We start from the raw sequence: 20,917 nt of genomic DNA, 5'->3' as shown, positions 1-20,917 counted from the left end.
GTAATTCAAAACTACCCTCCAAAGTTGTGCGTTCAATTAATGACTCAACAATTAGAAATTTCAGAGAAAATCTTCAGCAGTTAGACTGGGATGAGGTGTACAAGGAACCCGATGCTATTTAAAATATAACTTATTTCATGATACATTTGTAAGAGAATTTGAAAACTGTTTCCCCAAGAAAGTAGTTAAATCTAATTATAAGAAACCATGTAAAAAACCTTGGCTTACTAAAGGAATAAAAATATCTTGTAACCACAAAAGGGAACTGAATCTAACAACAAGAAAGAGTAATGACCCAGAAACAGCCAAATATTATAAAAACTACTGCGCTACATTAAGAAAGGTTATTAAAAAGTCCAGAAGCATGTGCATCATGTCTGAGATTAATACCTCTGATAACAAAATCAAAACAATTTGGAATATTATTACAAGGGAGACAGGACAACCAAGAGTACAGGATGATGGCATCACCATCAAAGCGAATGGAAACTTCATAAACAAGCCGGAAGTCGAAAACATATTGAATAATCATTTTTTAAATGTTGTAGAGAAAATAGGATCTAAATGTTCATTAGAAGAAGCAAGGCAGTTAATGGAAGAGGCCTTACCCACACCATTTGATGCAATTGAAATTCCACCTACCTCTCCTTCTGAAATTAGGAAGATAATAAACTCTCTCAAGAATAAAAGCTCACATGGAATTGATGGCATTTCCAGCAGGATAATAAAAGCTTGTTCCCAAGAAGTAAGTGGGATTCTTAGTCACATATGGAATAGCTCTCTGAAGCAGGGTATTTTCCCAGATAGACTGACGTATGCCATTGTTAAACTACTGCATAAAAAATGGATATGTCATGTCAACAACTACCGCCCAATCTCTCTTCTGACTGCTTTATCCAAAATTCTTGAAAAAGTAATGTATTGTAGAGTAGCTTCACACCTTTGTAAAAATAAAGTTTTAACAAAATGTCAGTTTGGTTTCCAGAAGGGTTTTTCAACGGAAAATGCTATATATGCTTTCACTAATGAAATATTAAATGCTCTGAGTAACCGGAAGTCACCCGATGGGATTTTTTGTGATCTATCAAAGGCTTTTGATTGTGTAAATCATGGAATACTTCTAGATAAGCTCAAGTACTGTGGTATGAATGGAACAGTGTTCAAATGGTTTAAATCATACCTAAGTGGAAGAGTGCAGAAAGTTGAAATAAACAGTTCACATAATATGCAAAAAAACTGGTGATTTCTCAAACTGGGGAACAATCAAGAATGGGGTGTCACAAGGTTCGGTCTTGGGTCCTCTGCTGTTCTTAATATATATTAATGACTTGCCATTCTATATTCACGAAGATGCAAAGTTGGTACTTTTTGCCGATGATACAAGTATAGCTATCACACCCAACAGACAAGAATTAACTGGTGAAATTGTAAACGATGTTTTTCAGAAAATCATTAAGTGGTTCTCTGCAAATGGGCTCTCATTAAACTTTGACAAAACACAGTACATTCAGTTCCACACAGTAAATGGAATGACACCATTAATAAATATAGTCTTCGATCAGAAATCGGTAGCCAAGGTAGAATATTCAAAATTTCTAGGTGTAGGCATTGATGAGGGGTTGAACTGGAAACAACACAATGAGGATCTGTTGAAACGTTTGAGTTCAGCTACTTATGCTTTTAGGGTCATTGCAAATTTTGGCGATATACATATGAGTAAATTAGCTTACCACGCCTATTTTCATTCTCTGCTTTCGTATGGCATCATATTCTGGGGCAACTCATCATTGAGTAAAAGAGTGTTCATTGCACAAAAGCATGTAATCAGAATAATTGCTGGAGCTCATCCAAGATCATCCTGCAGACAATTATTTAAAGAGCTAGAAATCTTCACTGTAGCCTCACAATATATATATTCACTTATGAAATTTGTTATTAACAATCCGAATGAATTCAAAAGTAATAGCAGTGTACATGGCTACACTACTAGGAGAAAGGATGATCTTCACTACTCAAGGTCAAATCTAACTTTGGCTCAGAAGGGGGCAAATTATGCTGCCACAAAAGTCTTTGGTCACTTACCTAATAGCATCAAAAATCTGACAGATAGCCATATAGCATTTAAAAGGAAATTAAAAGAATTTCTTAATGGCAACTCCTTCTACTCATTAGATGAATTTTTGGATATATTAAGTGGGTAATTTCCCAGCCACCACAAATTTAAAAAAATTTGAGTGTCATGTAATATTTTGTCTAATGTAATATCTTGTATAGACACCTTTTATTGACTTGACACATTCCACATCATTACGAAGTGTCGTATTCATTATCTATGGAACAAGTACTAATCTAATCTAATCATTGTATTAGCGGTACCTAATGTACTTCTCTACTGGAGTAATAAAAGTTATAGCTCTGGCAAAAAAGAAAAGTTAAAAGTAAACACCCATAATAAAATCCTGTTCAGTATGCTGCAGTTATCACCTCTTAGAAGAAGTTTCGCTGTATTGTAAAAAAGTCTTCCTAAGTTTACCATGTGCATGTAGTCATCTCACTCACACACCTGCTCAGAATAGCAGTGCTGGGGACGTCGGAGCGCTGAGTAGAGTTGACTGCCTTCATGGAGCATACCCGTGCGCCGAGACTGCAAATCTTGGCCAGGTCTGAACTATGATTTAAATGATGATGATGAGGTTCCATACTCGCCGACTAGGCAAGGTCGTAGCAGAGGTGGTTTGCCATTGCCTTCCTCTGACAGTAATGGGGGTGAATGATGATGAAAACAACACAACAACACCCAGTCAACTAGAGGCAGGGTTAATCCCTGACCCTGCTGGGAGTCGAACCCGGGACCCTGTGCGTGGGAAGCGAGAACGTTACCGCAAGACCACGAGCTGCAGACATCATGTAAATAGAATGTGATGGACTTTCTAATGAGGCAATCGGATGAACACATGGCGTCAAAGTAATTCAAACACGTGTGGATCGGTAGCAGCTAATCAGAGTAGGCAAAGGGGTCCAAACCTCCTCATTCTTCTGTGGCAGAAATTGTAGTAATAGTAGGAACAATTATTTTTACAATAAACCTTTATGCAGTTTTGTCAGTGACCGTGAAAGAAAGTTAGGTTGTGTTATTTCTTCGAAACTGCCAGCATCAGAGAGCAAGTCAAAGTGTGAAAGCTTAACTTTAACCTAAAGCAGATGGAGGCGCGAAGCTTGTGGCGATGATGCCAGGCACATGCTAGGCCGCCTATGAATGCTCGATTGCTGTTGTAACCATGACGTCAGTACTAGGTACAGAAGAGTGGGTACACGTTACTGTAGCCGTGTTGTCGTGCGCTTACACTGCACGGGAGCCCAGTAAGTGTGGTGCCGCCTCTCCAGGTACCTCTTACGTTAGTTGTTTCGTGGGCAGTAGTGTGTGAACATGGATGGAGCCAAACCTTAACAAATATTGATGTAACGCTTTCGAGTGAGGAGATCATTACTTCCTTGCAAAGCTGTTATTTTCAACGAGATTTGAAACTGAAAGACATGAATTTTTGTAGAAAGGACGTCCAACACCGAAGGCACACCTTCTCCAGAAAGACAAGTTCAAAACACGCGCATTTCCTTTTGAGCGATTTTAATTGTTTTTCTATTCCTCTGTCAACTATTTCGATATCTACCATTTTGTCATCTGTGCGACAATCAGGCGTCAATGAATTGGAAAGTACAGTTCTGTGTACTGACTTGGCAGAAAATCCTAAGAAATTTTGGTCTTATGTCAGAGCGGTAGTAGGATCAAAACAGAATGTCCAGTCACTCTGTGACCAAAATGATACTGAAACAGAGGATGACACACTAAAGGCCGAAATACTAAATGTCTTTTTCCAACGCTGTTTCACAGAGAAAGACTGCACTGTAGTTCCTTCTCTAGATTGTCGCACAGATGACAAAATGGTAGATATCGAAATAGAGGGATAGAAGAACAATTAAAATCGCTCAAAAGAGGAAAGGACGCTGGAACTGATGGGATACCAGCTAGATTTCACACAGAGTACGCGAAGGAACTTGCCCCCCTTCTTGCAGCGGTGTACAGTAGGCTTCTAGAAGAGCGTAGCGTTCCAAAAGATTGGAAAAGGGCACAGGTCATCGCCGTTTTCAAGAAGGGACGTCGACAGATGTGCAGAACTATAGACCTATATTTCTAACGTCAATCAGTTGTAGAATTTTGGAACACGTATTATGTTCGAGTATAATGACTTTTTTGGAGACTAGAAATCTACTCTGTAGGAATCAGCATGGGTTTCGAAAAAGACGATCGTGTGAAACCCAGCTCGCGCTATTCGTCCACGAGACTCAGAGGGCCATAGACACGGGTTCCCATGTAGGTGCCGTGTTTCTTGACTTCCGCAAGGCGTTTGATACAGTTCCCCACAGTCGCTTAATGAACAAAGTAAGAGCATATGGACTATCAGGGCAATTGTGTGATTGGATTGAAGAGGTCCTAAGTAACAGAACGCAGCATGTCATTCTCAATGTAGAGAAGTCTTCCGAAGTAAGGGCAATTTCAGGTGTGCCGCAGGGGAGTTTCGTAGGGCCGTTGCTATTCACAATATATATAAATGACCTTGTGGATAACAATTGAAGTTCACTGAGGCTTTTTGCAGATGATGCTGTAGTACATCGAGAGGTTGTAACAATGGAAAAATGTACTGAAATGCAGGAGGATCTGAAACGAATTGACACATGGTGCAGGGAATGGCAATTGAATCTCAATGTAGCCAATTGCAATGTGCTGCGAGTACAAAGGAAGAAAGATCCTTTATCATTTAGCTACAATATAGCAGTTCAGCAACTGGAAGCAGTTAATTCCATAAATTATCTGGGAGTAGGCATTAGGAGTGATTTAAAATGGAATGACCATATAAAATTAATCGTCGGTAAAGCACTTGCCAGACTGAGATACATTGGAAGAATCCTAAGGAAATGCAGTCCGACAACAAAGGAAGTTGGTTACAGTACACTTGTTCGCCCACTGCTTGAATACTGCTCACCAGTGTGGGATCCGTACCAGATAGGGTTGATAGAAGAGAGAGAGAAGATCCAATGGAGAGCAGCGCACTTCGTTACAGGATCATTTAGTAATCGAGAAAGCGTTACAGAGATGACAGATAAACTCCAGTGGAAGATTCTGCAGGAGAGACGCTCAGTAGCTCGGTACGGGCTTTTGTTGAAGTTTCGAGGACATAACTTCACTGAGGAGTCAAGCACTATATTGTTCCCCCCTACGTATATCTCGCAAAGAGACCATGAGGATAAAATTAGAGAGATTAGAGCCCACACAGAGGCATACCGACAATCTTTCTTTCCACGAACAATACGAGACTGGAATAGAAGGGAGAACCGCTAGAGATACTCAAGGTACCCTCCGCCACACACCGTCAGGTGGCTTGCGGAGTATGGGTGTAGATGTAGATGTAGAACGATCTGAAGAATCTATTTAGAGGTTTAGCAAGCCATGCTTCTTCTAAGTAATTTTATGTAATATAGAGAACTATCAAAGGAAGTGTAGTATTCCAGAGATAGTTAATGAACATCACAAACTAATACAAATCAGACACAACAATGAAGAAGAAGCTAACAGAGACATCATGAAAATTCCGAATGACATCGCAAGCCTTTTGTGTAAGGAAGAGCTGGCTGGCTTTGACTGGTCATGACGAGGCACGAAATTCCCTGAATCTCAGAAATTTCAGTCATTTTTAAACTTGTGCTAAACACAAAGAAGATTTGATAGCAAACTGGAAGCAAATGGGCTGTTTCAGGGGATTTTCGAAAAATATACAGAACAAAATGATTGATTGTATAAATGAGGAGATATATGAATATGTACCTTCAAGTTTGGATAGAACCTTATTTCATGACTGGAGCAGCAGATGTCTCAAACAAGCAATAATGCTCTCTTGTGAGACTAGTAAACTGCAACGGTATATTCCAGAAAATGTTCTTGGTTTTCGTGGTGTTATCGAAGCTAAAACTGCTGCTGCTGTAATCTCTGTGCTGAGTGGCTTGTTTCAGAATTATGAAATGAAGAGCAAACTGGTGGCTCAAACACATAATGATTCTTACGTCGTAGGCAGGATAATGAAATGGCCTGATTCGTGAAATTGCCCCCAAGCTCTTTTTGCTCAGTGCTTTGCACATCGTTTGGGTTTAGTTTTGCAGCAGAGCTGTTCTTGTATAAAACCAGTAAGAATTTTTTTGTCCACACTTCAGGGCATTACTAATTGCTTCCACCGGTCTTGCAAACGCACATTAATCGTCGGCAGTATAGTTGGTGCACGCTTTCCTTAACAGTGAAACGAGATGAAACTGTACCGCTAGAACAATATCTGCCATTAATGAAAACCGCACGAGGCTCTTTGAGGTTTTAAATGAAATAATTGATAGTCCAGACTCTAGTGCATCGACTACAATAATCGCTGTGGTTTCAAAAATACCCTCCAAGATTTTAACTTTATTTTTCTTATCTCTGTTTCCCAAAGCATATTTTTAAAGACTGAACTGCTTTTCAACATTCTTCAGAAACGAACCAATGATGCACAGTTTTCCAACAATGCTGTCTCAGATTGCGTAGCTTACATGAAAAACTTTCGTAATGAACATAAATTGATCGACTTTTTAAATTCCACGAAACGCTCGACTAATTCGCAACCTGAAGCTTCCATGAACAGAGCTGGAACGATGGGTGAATACATTGGCAAACCACTGAGGTCAGAGCTGAAACGATGGCTGAATACATTGGCAAACCATTGTGGTCAGAATACAAACAAGTGTACTTCGAGGTATTGGATAATATTGTAACACAACTGGAAACAAGATTTTCACATTATGAAAAACTGCTCTTCCTTAAATTAGGCGATACTATTTAGTCTTCCAATTACGGTCAGAATTTCCCTGTAGACGGTGAGGATTCATTATTACATCAGTCGCTCGCCATTGTGTGTAGGGAAACCGTATTTTCTTTCCAGTGTGAGGAAAATATTTCACACTGCCAGTTTGGAAGACTTTATCAAAAGAATGACTGAGAATGAAACGAACCAACTTCTTCCAGAAGCTTTCAAAACATTTGTCTAATTGCTACCATTCGTGCAAAAAGTTCTTCAGCTGAAAGAAGTTTTTCTTGTCTAAAAGACGTAAAAAGGTATTTCAGGAACAGTATGGTTCAGGATCGCTTATCGCCTCTTCCTTGTACCTCAAATGAAAAATCCAGTATTGCGAATGCTTGAATGCCGAGACACATTGTATGACTATATCGAAAGATTCGGGAAGAAGAAAACCGTCAAGTTACTTGTTCTACAAGTAACACCACTCAAATGCCCACTCTACCAGTTCGTTTGTAAATGAAAGTGAGTGTTATTGTTACTATTATTATTATTAGTAGTAGTAATAGTAGTAGTAGAAGTAGTAGTGCTAGTAGTAGTAGTGGTGGTGGTGGTCGTCGTCGTCATCATCGTCGTCTTCGTCTTAGTAGTAGTAGTAGTAGTAGTAACAGTAGTATCCGCAGTTGTCTTTAGGAACACTAGGCTTGCTTACATTAAAAGGGAAGGAAAAGGGATTTGTCAATAAGTTTCCTGGCCTCCCCAGAATTTAAATACAGTTCAGTTTTACAGAAACTATAGCTGCAACAGACAACGGTATGATTCACATCTGAAGTAGGAACCTCGCTAAAGTATCGTTACTCGGTGATCTGATATGTTTTACACAAAGTGTAACGACATCAGACGTTTCCATTAGGTTTGTAAGTCACATGTCGAAATATTGTGAGTGATGCGGCATCGTTTCTACAGAAGTCAGAAAACGTATTATGAAAGTTACTGCCAGCTCTCGGAAAACGGGAATAGCAAAATGGGAATAGCACATCGGTATATATTACACAAGATGAAAATGTTGCCGATTGCACTGACACATTCTGAATTTGTCACAGTACTGGGATGAAACGAATAAACCATGTGTTGAACATGCTGAGTGGTTTTCCAAGGGCTTGTTTGTGGTTATTGCGAAGAGACATGCAAAAAATTACTGTGAAGGTTGCATTTAATATTAAACCTCCGCCAAATCTGAAAGCAGCCACAGAACACCACGTGGCTGTGAGAGCTTATGACAGTACTTACCTATGTAAAATCTGATTCCGAGATGTCGTGGGAGTAGTACTGCTTCCCTGCAGATGTATTCCTGCTTGCGTGAAATGTGGACCTACCCTTCTCTCATGTGCTGTCAGAGACCTGTTTAAGCTACAGTAGGAGAATTTTTGACGAAGGCCATGATGTAGTAAGGGATACCATTATTTTATGATTTATTATTCATACTTTCTTAATACGCATTGTGAAGAATAATGGTTTATCGCTAAAATGCATTCTTTTCTTGTTTTTTCCTACATCAGTCACACTTAAGTCTGCTCTTAATATGATAACTACGATTACACTGTGATCTTAACACCTCCTGACCTGCGATGGAGAATCGTGATTTTTTAGGTGTCGAAGCATGTAACTGACATAAAATACCACCATTCTGTCAATGTATTCAGCCTTCCACGGGGTTAAGAAAAACATCATAGTAATACTGTTAAGATCTATGCTACAGAGTTTCATACGATATGGTAACAAGTGCTTTGCGACATCTACGCCGCACTAATCTAGTAGCAACTAGATTCTGTGTTGGGGTATACCGCAGGGAGAAAAAGAAAATCTGCATGCTGCCTATAGCCATGTGTCATATTACATTAGTAAAAAGCATTACACAACAAATGTAATCTGAATCGGCGCGTGAATGGCTTGGTTTCTGAGTATATGCACTATATGTCAGATGGAAGGATGGTGTTTTACACCAGTGCTTTAACAAGGGAACCAGTGCGCTTTACAGACATTGTACGATATTCTATAGTATGGAGCATGGTGTAGATTTGGCGAAATTGGTATGGATGCAGCGAGAATATAAAAAAATCCATCTAGAGCAGAACTCGTTTACGTTGAAGTGGACCATTAGCCTGTACTACTGCAATGTCATTCTATAGATGACTACTAGCTTATAGAATACGATAAAACGCTAATTTTTTTTATCAGACTGGAAATCTGCGATTATATAACATTTGGGACAAATGTTTACATTTTCCTCTGTTAAAACGAACCTGCGTTTTACGCTCTGATTTATAACTGTGGAAATGGTCTGTTCGAGCTTGATCCTGTCTAATGCTATCAATGCAGATGTGCATTTCAAATATGTACAATGTGGGATATATATGGTGTGGAAGACCGTGGTTTTAATGGAACATTTGTTAATGGTTACTGGCTATTTTTTTTTCTTCATAAGCAAATTCCATTTCAAAATTAGGTTGGCGTCTATTAACATGTATATGACATGGAAGACTGTAGCTTTAATGGAAAATTTGTTAATGGTGGGAGGGAGTACCACACGGATTAGATTAGATTAGATTAGATTAATACTTGTTCCATAGATCATGAGTACGACACTTCGTAATGATGTGGAACGTGTCAGGTTAATAAAAGGTGTCTGTACAAGATAATACATTACACAAAATATTGCATGACACTAACGTTGAAGTTGTTGTTGTTTTTTCCCTTAATTTATATCTAAAAATTCAGCCAATGAGTAGAAGGAGTTGTCATCTGGAAATTCTTTTAATTTATTTTTAAATGTTAGTTGGCTATCTGTCAGGCTTTTGATGCTGTTTGGTAGGTGACCAAAGACTTTTGTGGCAGCATAATTTACCCCTTTCTGTGCCAAAGTCAGATTTAACCCTGCATAGTGAAGATCATCCTTTCCCCTGGTGTTATAGCTATGCACACCGCTATTACTTTTGAACTGAGTTGTATTATTAACAACAAATTTCATAAATGAATATATATATTGTGAGGTTACTGTGAGGATCCCAAGATCCTTAAATAGATGTCTGCAGGATGACCGTGGGTGGGCTCCAGCAATTATTCTGATTACACATTTTTGAGCAATGAATACTTTTCTACTCAACCATTAATTACCCCAGAATATGATGCCATACGAAAGCAGTGAATGAAAGTAGTCATAGCAAGCTAATTTACTGAGATTCTTATCACCAAAATTTGCAATAACCCTAATAGCATACATAGCTGAACTCAGATGTTTCAGCAGACCATCAATGTGTTGCTTCCAGTTTAACCTCTCATCAATGGACACACCTAAAAATTTTGAAAATTGTACCTTAGCTACAGACTTCTGTTCAAAGTCTATATGTATTACTGGAGTTGTGCCATTTACTGTACGGAACTGTGTATACTGTGTTTTATCAAAATTTAAAGAGAGTCCGTTTGCTCAGACCCACTTAATAATTTTGTGAAAAACATCATTTACAATTACGTCAGTTAGTTCTTGGTTTTTGGATGTTATTACTATACTTGTATCATCAGCAAAAAGAACTAACTTTGCAACTTCATCAATGTGGAATGGTAAGTCATTAATGTATATCAAGAACAGTAAAGGACCTAAGACCGAACCCTGTGGGACCCCGTACTTGATAGCCCCGTGAAAGTGTATATAGCATTTTCTGTTGAAAAGCCTTTCTGAAAACCAAACTGACATTTTGTTAGTACTTTATTTTTACAAATATGGGAGGCTACTCTTGAATACATTACTTTCTCCAAAATTTTGATAGAGCTGTCAGAAGAGAGCATCACTGTACTTAAATATCTGATAGACGTTTGCAAATTAAGTTCCACACATCTCATTCAGCTACATCAGAAACGATATAGATACTAAGCTTAAAATAATGCAAGTCAGTACCTGCAGGGTGACGTCATGGAGAATTCTTGACCTCCTGCTTAGTGGGTTATTATGTTCGAATATTAGATGAGAATAACATGTTAGAAATTCATAGCATAGACTTCTTTCTTGATGGGTAGCAAGCCTGGCTGCTACAGGCGAGTAGTGGATAGAAATCGGCTGGTAGTACCAAATGTTCGATGCACAACGTATTTATGAATTAAATCACTCAAAAAATGCAGGGCCAATCTGGAAATTAGTTCACATTCTGTTTATAGGAAAGATGGTTGGAGTTTAACATTCCGTTTGCATCATATCTAACAAACACTCTTAGTCATCTGAACATTGATGTATGGCATTGCATGACATACCTCCCCAAATTCCAACTGAGTCAACCGCAGTTTAAGACTCTTACACTGCCTATGCTGCTCAGCAGGTTGTGGCTGCGGAAATTGAAAACCTCCAGTGCGTTACTGTGACATGTGGACTGCTGTATCTGCATGCGGGTGTCTTCATCAAACAAATCAATGAGTGATACAGACAATAGCAGATCCTTGAACTGCTGCAATATGGAGAATAGTCCTGCTACAGGATCCCACATGCTGGAGGCTATAGCTGCTGCTACAGGTCCCGACAAACTGGGCTATTGTGCTGCTGCAGGTCTCGATAAGCTGGAGGGCACCACCTTTGCAAGTCCCATTTGTAATGCTGAACAAAGAACAAGATGAAGAATCATTACATGCAATAATAATAATAGCAACTACAGACATAGATGTAACAGATATAGCTGCAATATTATTAACCAGGGAGTACTTTACCACTTCTCCCTCTTCTGCTGGCACTGCACGATCTCAGCTGCAGCTGATGTGTTACAATCCTTCCATTGACTGCAGCTTGGAACAGTGACCTACTGTGCTCACCTTATACCTCCGGCTGCCAGATCGCATGGTAGGGTCTTGCACTGGGATTGGGTCTGGTGGTGTGGAAGAGGATGGTTCGATGCAATCCCATCTATTTGGCTGCAGCGAAAACTGTTATTACGATAATTCAGTACGTTACTGCTATTAGTGTGATGCTCCCCCACACAGAGTAGCACCTAAGAATAATATCACTTACCTGCTGGATTGGAGGCAATCGCCTGTTGCACAGTGGAAAAGGTAGAGCGACTAGCCATTTCAAGCAAGGTTGACAATTAAAGTACAAGCAATCATCTGAATGAGTTGTGAAATGCATCTTCAAGACATCCCTCTGTATCTCCATGATTTTCTGAAAAGTATTCTTTCTATAATTCTCCATTTTCACTTCTTTCCAGTCCTTATGTAGGATGCTATAGACACAGTCCTCAGCTGCATGCTTACAGATAATACAGAATTAATGTCCTCTCTGTCCAATACCAACATCTCATCAACTGAATGCATTGCAGCCACAACTACTTCCACACCAACAGCTCAGCAACCATCAATTTCCAGGTGGGGCAGGGAAGGGGGATGGAGGAAGGGTGGGCATGGGAGAGGGAGGGGAAGCGCTGGGATTTTTCCCAGTTTCGAAGTCAAATACAAATTTGGCGGGAACCAATAGGAGGACTTGTAAAAAGCGGCAACATGTGAAAGCACAGATGCGTTTGAAATGGGGTGGTTCACAAGGTCAGCGTTTTCAGCGTGTTTCAGTTTGCAGAAAGCATTTCCACCAGTGTCCATGTGTCCCAGGAATGTCTTTGAAACAGTCGCTACAAGCCAGAATGCTCAATGGTTTACAGGTGTTCACTGTTTGCGTTCGACTTGTTGGGATGGCTGTTATTTCCTCCTCTGCTGCAGGTACTATTTGCGAGAGAGAAAGGTTTTAGCATTACCCACAGTTGTCAGGTCACTTCTGTTATGAACATATGATCCTATATAGCAAGTCACTTATAATGCAGTGCTGGCTTGAAGACATAAGAAATGGTACAAAACCCTATAACTGACTGACTACCGATCTCAGACATGTTGTCTGCTTGTTGGAACTGGGTGCGATGAATTTAACCACACACTTGTGTTGGATCCTACGGGACGTCTGACCAGTGTGCGGTCCGATGCGGCGGCTATGACATGTCCCAGGAGCGCCGTTAGATCACGCACACGTGCGGCGGATTGTGCGATAACCGCTAGGTGCGCTAGTGTTCATTTAGAGGTAGCACATACAGTTTTTCGTCTAGAAATCCGTTTGAAGTTGGATGCCACCGACTTGCGACTCGTAAATAGGTATCAGCATGTTTCATTCCCCAATGCTGTCGCTACATGACCCGTGTATATAGGGAGCAGGGATTTATAGCAGCACTGAGACTGTGGGTCGCTGTCCTGGTATTATTGTCCATCCTTATGTGTCTCCCGGCAGCTCTTCACATGTAGATTGGCACGAGGCTATTCCCCTGCACTTCAGTGATCATTTGCTGTCCTATTATTATTATTGTCCATCCTTATGTCCTTCCCAGCAGCTCTTCAGTTGTGGATTGACAGGAGACTACGCCCCTGTACTTCAGTGATGGTCTGCTGTGCTATTGTCACACATGCTTTCATTGTAATGCCATTGATCCCTGACAATTTCAACGCCAGTATTTTTGCAGCAGTGGGCTTTGTGTTATGTGGAATTCCTCATCAGTGTATTGTATTGTGTCCTCAAGTCCGTCTGACTCTACATTTATTGTTTGTAAGAGCTTGGAAGTTCTGGCTTTTGTGGAAGGATTTGTTGCACACTCTGTGAAGCTTTTTGCCGCATTCATGTATCGTGTTTTTGGGCTGAGGTGTCAGACGTATACTCATGTACACATGCAGATGCCATTGCTACTGGCGCCTTTGCCTTCTGCAGTCCCCAAAGTGAGACTCCTCCTCTGCCACCAAAGTCAATGCCCCCAGGGGTTGGTGGTGTGACACCTGGTTCAGGTGCTGCTGCTGTTGCCAGTGCTAGTGCTGTTGCTCCACTTAGCCTCAATGATGACGCTGAAGCTTCTCGGTCCGACGCAGCGTGAGATGGCCTGGGCTGCAGAAAACAGCTGCTACATGCAGGCAAATATGGAAAGAGTATTTACACATCTATTGTTATCGCAGTAACATCTGCAGTAATCACACTCACTCACTGCAGTATTGACGCTAAACTCTCTAACTGCCCCTTCAGTTAGCTTCCATTTGCGGCGAATCTCTCGCCCAGTGCAAAGTCCCAAGTGACTAGAAAATAGCACAGATTATTCCTATTCATTACAAAGGTAAAAGAATGGACCCGCATAATTACAGACTAGTATCCTTAATATCAGTTTGCTGTAGAATTCTTGAACACAATCTGAGTTCGAATGTGTGAGGACTAACAAGAAAATAACAGACGTTTTGGACTATCACGAAGGTGGGCGGGGCTACAGCCGCCATTTTGATACCTTCTCGTTCCTACACTAAGTGGTAGCATTTGGTCTCTTTCTCTGCTAGTTTTCTTTCTGTGGTGTGTAAAAATGTGTGGAGCAATAGGAAATCCCATCACTTGTGAGGTGCGGTCTGTGATTGGGTTTTTGTTGGAAAAAAACTGCAAACAAATTGAAATTTACTGCGACATTTGTGATGTGTGTGGGAAATGAATAATGAGTGAAAGCCAACTGATTTTTAAAATACTCGTACCAATGATCACAATGAGGGCCATAGTGGCAGGGCTGGCCTTCTGACTGATGAACAGCTGATAAAAGTCAACGACGAAATTCATAAAAATAATTGTTTGACGATACAGAACTTTCGCAAAATTTTCCTCAAATTATGCAGAGTTTGATGCATGAAATTGTGGCGAACAAGCTTGGTTACCACAAATAAACCAGTGGTTCCAATCGTAGGTGACAGATTTCTACAGAGATGACACTGAAAACCTTGTTCCATGGTATGATAAGTGCCTCAGAAAAATAATTTAAGATTGTACCTTTAAAATATGTATAAGAAAATTTGGTTTATCCATACTGTTAATTTTTTATTTCAAAACGTCTGTTACTTTCTAGATAGCCTTCGTAACAAATTTCCTTGCAACGGAAAAGCTTCTGTCCACAAATCAGCATGGGTTTAGAAAGCATTGCTCATGCAAATCTCACCTTGCCCTTTTCTTGTGTGATATCCTACAAACCATGGATGGAGGCCAACAGGTATATGACAAATTAATGGATTTTTTTGGAAAGAATTTGCCATCGTGTCCCACTGCAGACTGTTGACAAAGGTCCAAGTATGTGGATTAGTTTCCCAGATATGTGAGTGACTTGAAGACCTTTTAGGTAATAGAACACAGTACATTGTCTTCAGCAGTGAGTGTTCATCAGAGGCAAGGGTACTGTCAGGAGTGCCCAGGGAAATATTATAGGACTGCTCTTATTTTATACATACATAAATGATCTGATTGGCAGGAAGACAGTAACTTACAGCTGTTTTTGCTGATGATGCTTGGTGTTTGTGAAAGTGTTATTGAGTCAGTGTAGAAGGATACAAGGTAACTTAGTCAGGATTTGTAGTTGATGTGATGAATTGCAGACCGCTATAAATGTAGAAAAATGTAAGTTAATACAGATGAGTAGGAACAACATTCCAGCATTAGTAGTGTGCTGACTGACACAGTCACATAGATTAAATATCTAGTCGTATGTTGTAAAGTGTTATGAAATCGAACAAGCACATAAGAATGGCAGTAGAGAAGGTGAATAGTCGTCTTGGTTTTATTGGGAAAAATTTTAGGGAAGTGTAGCTGATATGTAAAGACGACTAGATGTAGAATGCTAGTGTGACCGGTTGGAGTACTGCTGGAGTGTTTGGGATCCACACCAAGTCGCATGAAAGGAAGAAATCAAAGCAATTCAGATGCTTGCTGCTAGATTTGTTACTGGTAGCTTCGATCAGCACACAAATATTATGGAAATATTCGGGAACTCAAATGGGAATCCCTGAAAGGAAGATGACACTCTTTCCACGGTGCACTATCACAGAAATTTAGAAAACCAGTATTTGAGGCAGACTGCAGATCGATTGTACTGCTGCCAACGTATATTTCCTGTAAGAGGACCTCGAAGATAATATGGGAGAAACTGGGGCTCATACAGAGGCTTTTAGACAGTCATTCTTGCCTTGCTCTATTGGCAAATGTAATAGGAAACGAAATGATTAGCAGTGGCATGTGGTGACTTGCAGAGTTCGTGTGTAGACGTAGATGTAGCGAAATGCAGATGTGAATGTATTCAGTTTTCCACCACAGGTACGTAATACGAATGGAGTAGACGTTAACTACTGATGACCATCTTGACTCACAAACCCACTAGTACATATTGCTATTTTTGAATTCGCTGCGAAATTTTGTATTTCCAACATTTTTTTGAGTTTCCAGCCTCTATGTCAGGGGGAAGTGGGAAGCTTGGAAACAGCTCATGGCATATAGGGTGAGGGGGAGGGAGGAAATCAGCAACAATGCAGACTGCAACAGAACTCGCACAGCATATCCACTCAGGTACACTTAGCAATGTTGGATAAAACTCGAGAAGTGTTAATATCTACACTATTCCCAGAAATCACCCACGGCAAGACATCCATTGGAAAATGGACATAAAATTGCATTCATTGACTCCTTTAAAGTCATAAGAACAAGCTGTTTCTGAAACATCTAATAAAAGGAGCGACTGATATTAAAATATCGAAAAACACTTTCAGTAAATTCAACTCGGTACAGTATGGAGCCCTGGTAAAAAGAGGTTGAAGCAGAGGCGGTAAATGTGTGATGAAAGTAATGTCTTTTTCCGTGATGGACTGACAGCCAATGACGTCACAACTGGCAGCACAGCTAACCATTCACTGTAGTCTACGCTGCTGCATAAGAAGTCTTTCTTGGCAGAGGGCACTACTACTGCTATTAGCTCCTGTTGACTCATGTAGTTCGCAGAAGAATTCCTTACCTCATCAAAGCAGAGAAAGATTGCACCATCTCAGACGTTGTCTCCCATTCAGTAACACTAGTTTTCAGGAGTTTCTTTCTTTCACTAAAAAAACTTCTACAAAATTTTTTCAAACAGGAATTGCAGAAGTGGAACAGGAAATGCGAGAGCTCTAAACTCATTCCTCGTGCACAGTGTCTAAAGTTTTGTTCTTAGCTTACTGCATTCAATGAACGGATACATTTTGCAAGACTTCTGCTGCAATGTATATGGAAATTGAACTGTATACAAAACAAGCTATTCAGAATTAGATAAATTTGCAGTGATCAGATACGCTGCAAAGTCAAAGCGTTCAGCAACCTGAGAGATAACTACACTTCTTCCGCAACAGCATTTTCTGGAATTTGTTTCCCTGTCTCTGCCTCTCTTCAGGATATAGCAGCTCTCTGCACTTGGAAATTATGTCATTAACGTCATCTCGGACAAATTTTAGAAATTTTCTGCTCCTTGTGGCACAATCAGTGAGTCAACTGCTCATTTTTGTAACTAGAGTGCGGCATAGTATGACTAAATGGAGACAATCCAAACTGAAATGCTGAATAACTAATTTTGGATGGAGCATTGTCACTTCAGTAATTGTAGTAGTTATATCGAGACATAAGCTTAATTTTCTCTGCGCAATCTACAAGCAGCTCTCTGTCTTCGTATAAAGATTTCACAATTCTTGATTCAAAATTCCATCTCACGTTGGCAACTCGAGGGACTTTTTTCACTATGTCAAATAGCATCGCTGTTCGCTGTCATAGAGTAGAAATATCTCTGGAGTGAGCATTCAGAAGCGCAGAATTGATTTTGTGTTGTCAATATACGCTGCCACAATGGTCACGACATTTGTCCTATAAATTTTGAATGTTGTCATATCGCTACTAAAGACAGATTCCCTTCGTAAGTGCTGTGTGGATTTAGTATAGACGTTTGCAGGCACCATAGCAGTTTACGTCTGATATTTGAAATAAATCGGGCTCTTAGCTTTGAAGAGCAAAATGTACGAGCATGACGTCACAGAAGCTTCACGTCAGCATGTATTTACAATGTCTTTCATGTCACATCTCGTCAAGTCGCTTAACACAGTACTGAATGGCGAAATTGGGGTTTTGAGTCACCATCCCTAATATGCATAAAATGTTAGAGTATAGTATCAGAACTGAGGAGCTAACGACAAAATTTGTCAATGGCCGAAGCAAACTTTATAACCTATGTTCTTGATCAATTATGTTTGGTAAATTACTGAGAAGTGAGACAACGTTTCAAAACATCGACAATTATTTGCTAGGGAAAATATGTACATTCGTACACATCAAAGAAAGCTTCAAACGAATGAATGAAGCCTGTTAAACTTATCCATTATGTTTTTTCTTACGTAATTAATAACGTCATAAACAACTGTATTTTACTCCTTCAGTAAAGCTGACTTTTTTGCTTAAAATGTCATATGGTGGAATTTGCTTCGTCTACTTATGTTCTTATACATATACATTGTGGGCATCAGCGTCGTTGTGTTATCGTAAAACCTAAATAACTTTTCGCCTTCAGATATACGACCTCGGTTGTGTAAGAAAGTGGAAAAAATATCCCAGTCGTCATGGAACATCTCCAATTTGTCACTAAAAGAAAGCGCTATTATAAAATAAAGATTATGAAGATACAACAGTACAAAATCCACTATTATAAGGAGAACGAGGGAGGTGAAAACAGGTTAACTTAAGATGTTAACAGACTGGTATCGTTAAAATTTTCTTCCCGAGAAACCTTGACGTACCGTGAAATGACGTGACGATCCGTTGACGACCTGTGTGAATGCCTCCATTCGAAAGCTATTGTAGAACGTTTTGGTGTTATGCGACGAGACGTGACGTTACCTGATTGCGGACGGGAATTGGCGCTAAACAATCGACGTCGTCCCTAGATCACGTGACAATTCCAGTTTAATGTTGACAACATGCGCAGGACGCAATGCTCACTCCAGAGATATTTCTACACTATGTTCACCGTGACAAATTATTAAAAAAAAAAACGTCAGTAAAAAAAAAAGAAAAGAAAAAGAAAAGTGACGCTCATATTCTGGCTCATTGCTTAGTTTAAAATCAGATTCAACTTGTCCTGTAGACATAACAATGAACAAAGACGGCATGTTTAAAATGCTTTTTCAGTAGAGTCTGTACGTAAGAACGACGACCACTCATAACAGCTGCACCATCGTAGATCTGAGCAATAACTTAACTTGAATTATCGACAATATCCAGAAAAGTTTCTCTGACCGATTCAGCTAAGGTTTTTTGTTCCATGTTCACGAGGAGTGTGGAAAACCCTTTATATAGTTTATCAATGCCTTTGTCATAAATGAAGGTATTAGCAAAGAACAGGCGGGAACACAGTCAGCTGTTTCAATGAGTTGGTGGGCTGTCCTGACGATCATCTGTTTCTATAAAGTTTCATGTTATTTGCTGTTGGTATGATGCACAGAAGATGTTGTGTCCCTGGCTGCAAATCTAATTATTATGAAGAGGATAAAAAATTCGATAGTTACAAAGAGCACAGGGGTTTTCATCCTACAGGTTCTTGAAGATCAAATTGTCGGGAAATGAAAGTAACTCGCCATGTTGGTAAGTAATAAATAATAGCTTACAAAATATTTTATACGCCACAACGAGCAAGGGTACTGGAACTGAAAATAGGTTTATTCTTTTTGAGATTCTGTTCTAGTAGCTCCTCGTAAAATCGTGTATTCGGAAAGTGATGCTGTTCCGTACTTACTGCCAAATTTTCCTACGTATTTGCCCTCTCCTGACGTTTCTCAGTGCACACACTCAGGGTCTAGTGCAGCAGGGGATACAACCCGTCGGCTTTGAACAATGACGTCATTCCTTAGTCATAGATCGTAATGTCTTCACTTCGAGGCATAGATAACAAAGCAGTTCTGTGTTCTAATAAGCACTATCATTAAAATAATTGAATGTTAATCTAAAAGCGATCGCTTGATATTCGGTACATCATTAAACGTGAGATTTAATTAACTTAATTGTTTGTTTTTTATTCGGCCGGTACTTAATATTTTTCGTAATGATATTGAGGTAATGTGGATTATTAATTTTTTATAGTAGAACAATTTGTAGTGTCTTATTTTCGTTTTTTGGCTTTTTAAAAAAAAATCTCACGAGATAGAATAAACTGATCCTAAGATACAGATGCTTCAGTAGCTGATAAGTGTTTTTTGGCTTTTTTTAAAAAAAAATCTCACGAGATAGAATAAACTGATCCTACTTTATTAAGCAATCAATAAAAAAACTAAACTACAACATAACAGCTTTTGCTGTTATGTTTTGGTTTAGTTTTCTTATTGATTGCTTAATAAAGTAGGATCAGTTTATTCTATCTCGTGAGATTTTTTTTTAAAAAAGCCAAAAAACACTTATCAGCTACCGAAGGGAGCTACAACACTAAGAAGAATCGCTTCTCGGCTTTTGACAAGATGTTGCTTAATAAAGTAGGATCAGTTCATTTTATCTCGTGAGATTTTTTTTTAAAGCCAAAAACCACTTATTAGCTACTGAAGGGAGCTACAACACTAAGAAGAATCGCTTCTCGGCTTTTGACAAGATCAATGTTTATCTCTCTCGCATTCCTTTGTTTCTCAACATTCTCCTCAGCTCTTTCATCTTTGTAATACATGGTCTCTGGTGACTTGTGACGTCATTGTTCAAAGCTGACGGGTTGTATCCCCTGCTGCACTAGACCCCACACTCAAATTTCCAAAGGAAAATTTAAGTGTTTATTTGCATTATTATATACGCACCAATATTTATTTGAAATGTGGCTTACTGATGGAATCATGAGGCACATCTTTACTTTGCGTTTACACTCTATTAGTTCACGGCAGTCTATACATGGCTTGTGTCTTTTGAATTCTGTTTACATTGAAATGCTCCCGAAAATGTTTGTTGCTGTTTCGTACTCCTTATGTGGAATTCGGAAAGTACACATATTATAACATCATAAGGAAGCCTATTAGTAAGCTGCTAGTCATTTTGCATAAATTTGTCGTATAACTATGCAAACAAATGCTTATTAGTCTTTTCAGGAAAACTGCATTGTCTTTTACCTGACCCTCTTCTATTGTTGACTAATGTTCTGTAAAATATATACCATACGGGG

Source organism: Schistocerca piceifrons, chromosome 2, assembly GCF_021461385.2.
Source record: "Schistocerca piceifrons isolate TAMUIC-IGC-003096 chromosome 2, iqSchPice1.1, whole genome shotgun sequence".
Classification (NCBI taxonomy): Eukaryota; Metazoa; Arthropoda; class Insecta; order Orthoptera; family Acrididae; genus Schistocerca; species Schistocerca piceifrons.
The sequence above is the reverse complement of the archived record's forward strand: the minus strand, read 5'-3'. Positions refer to the sequence as shown.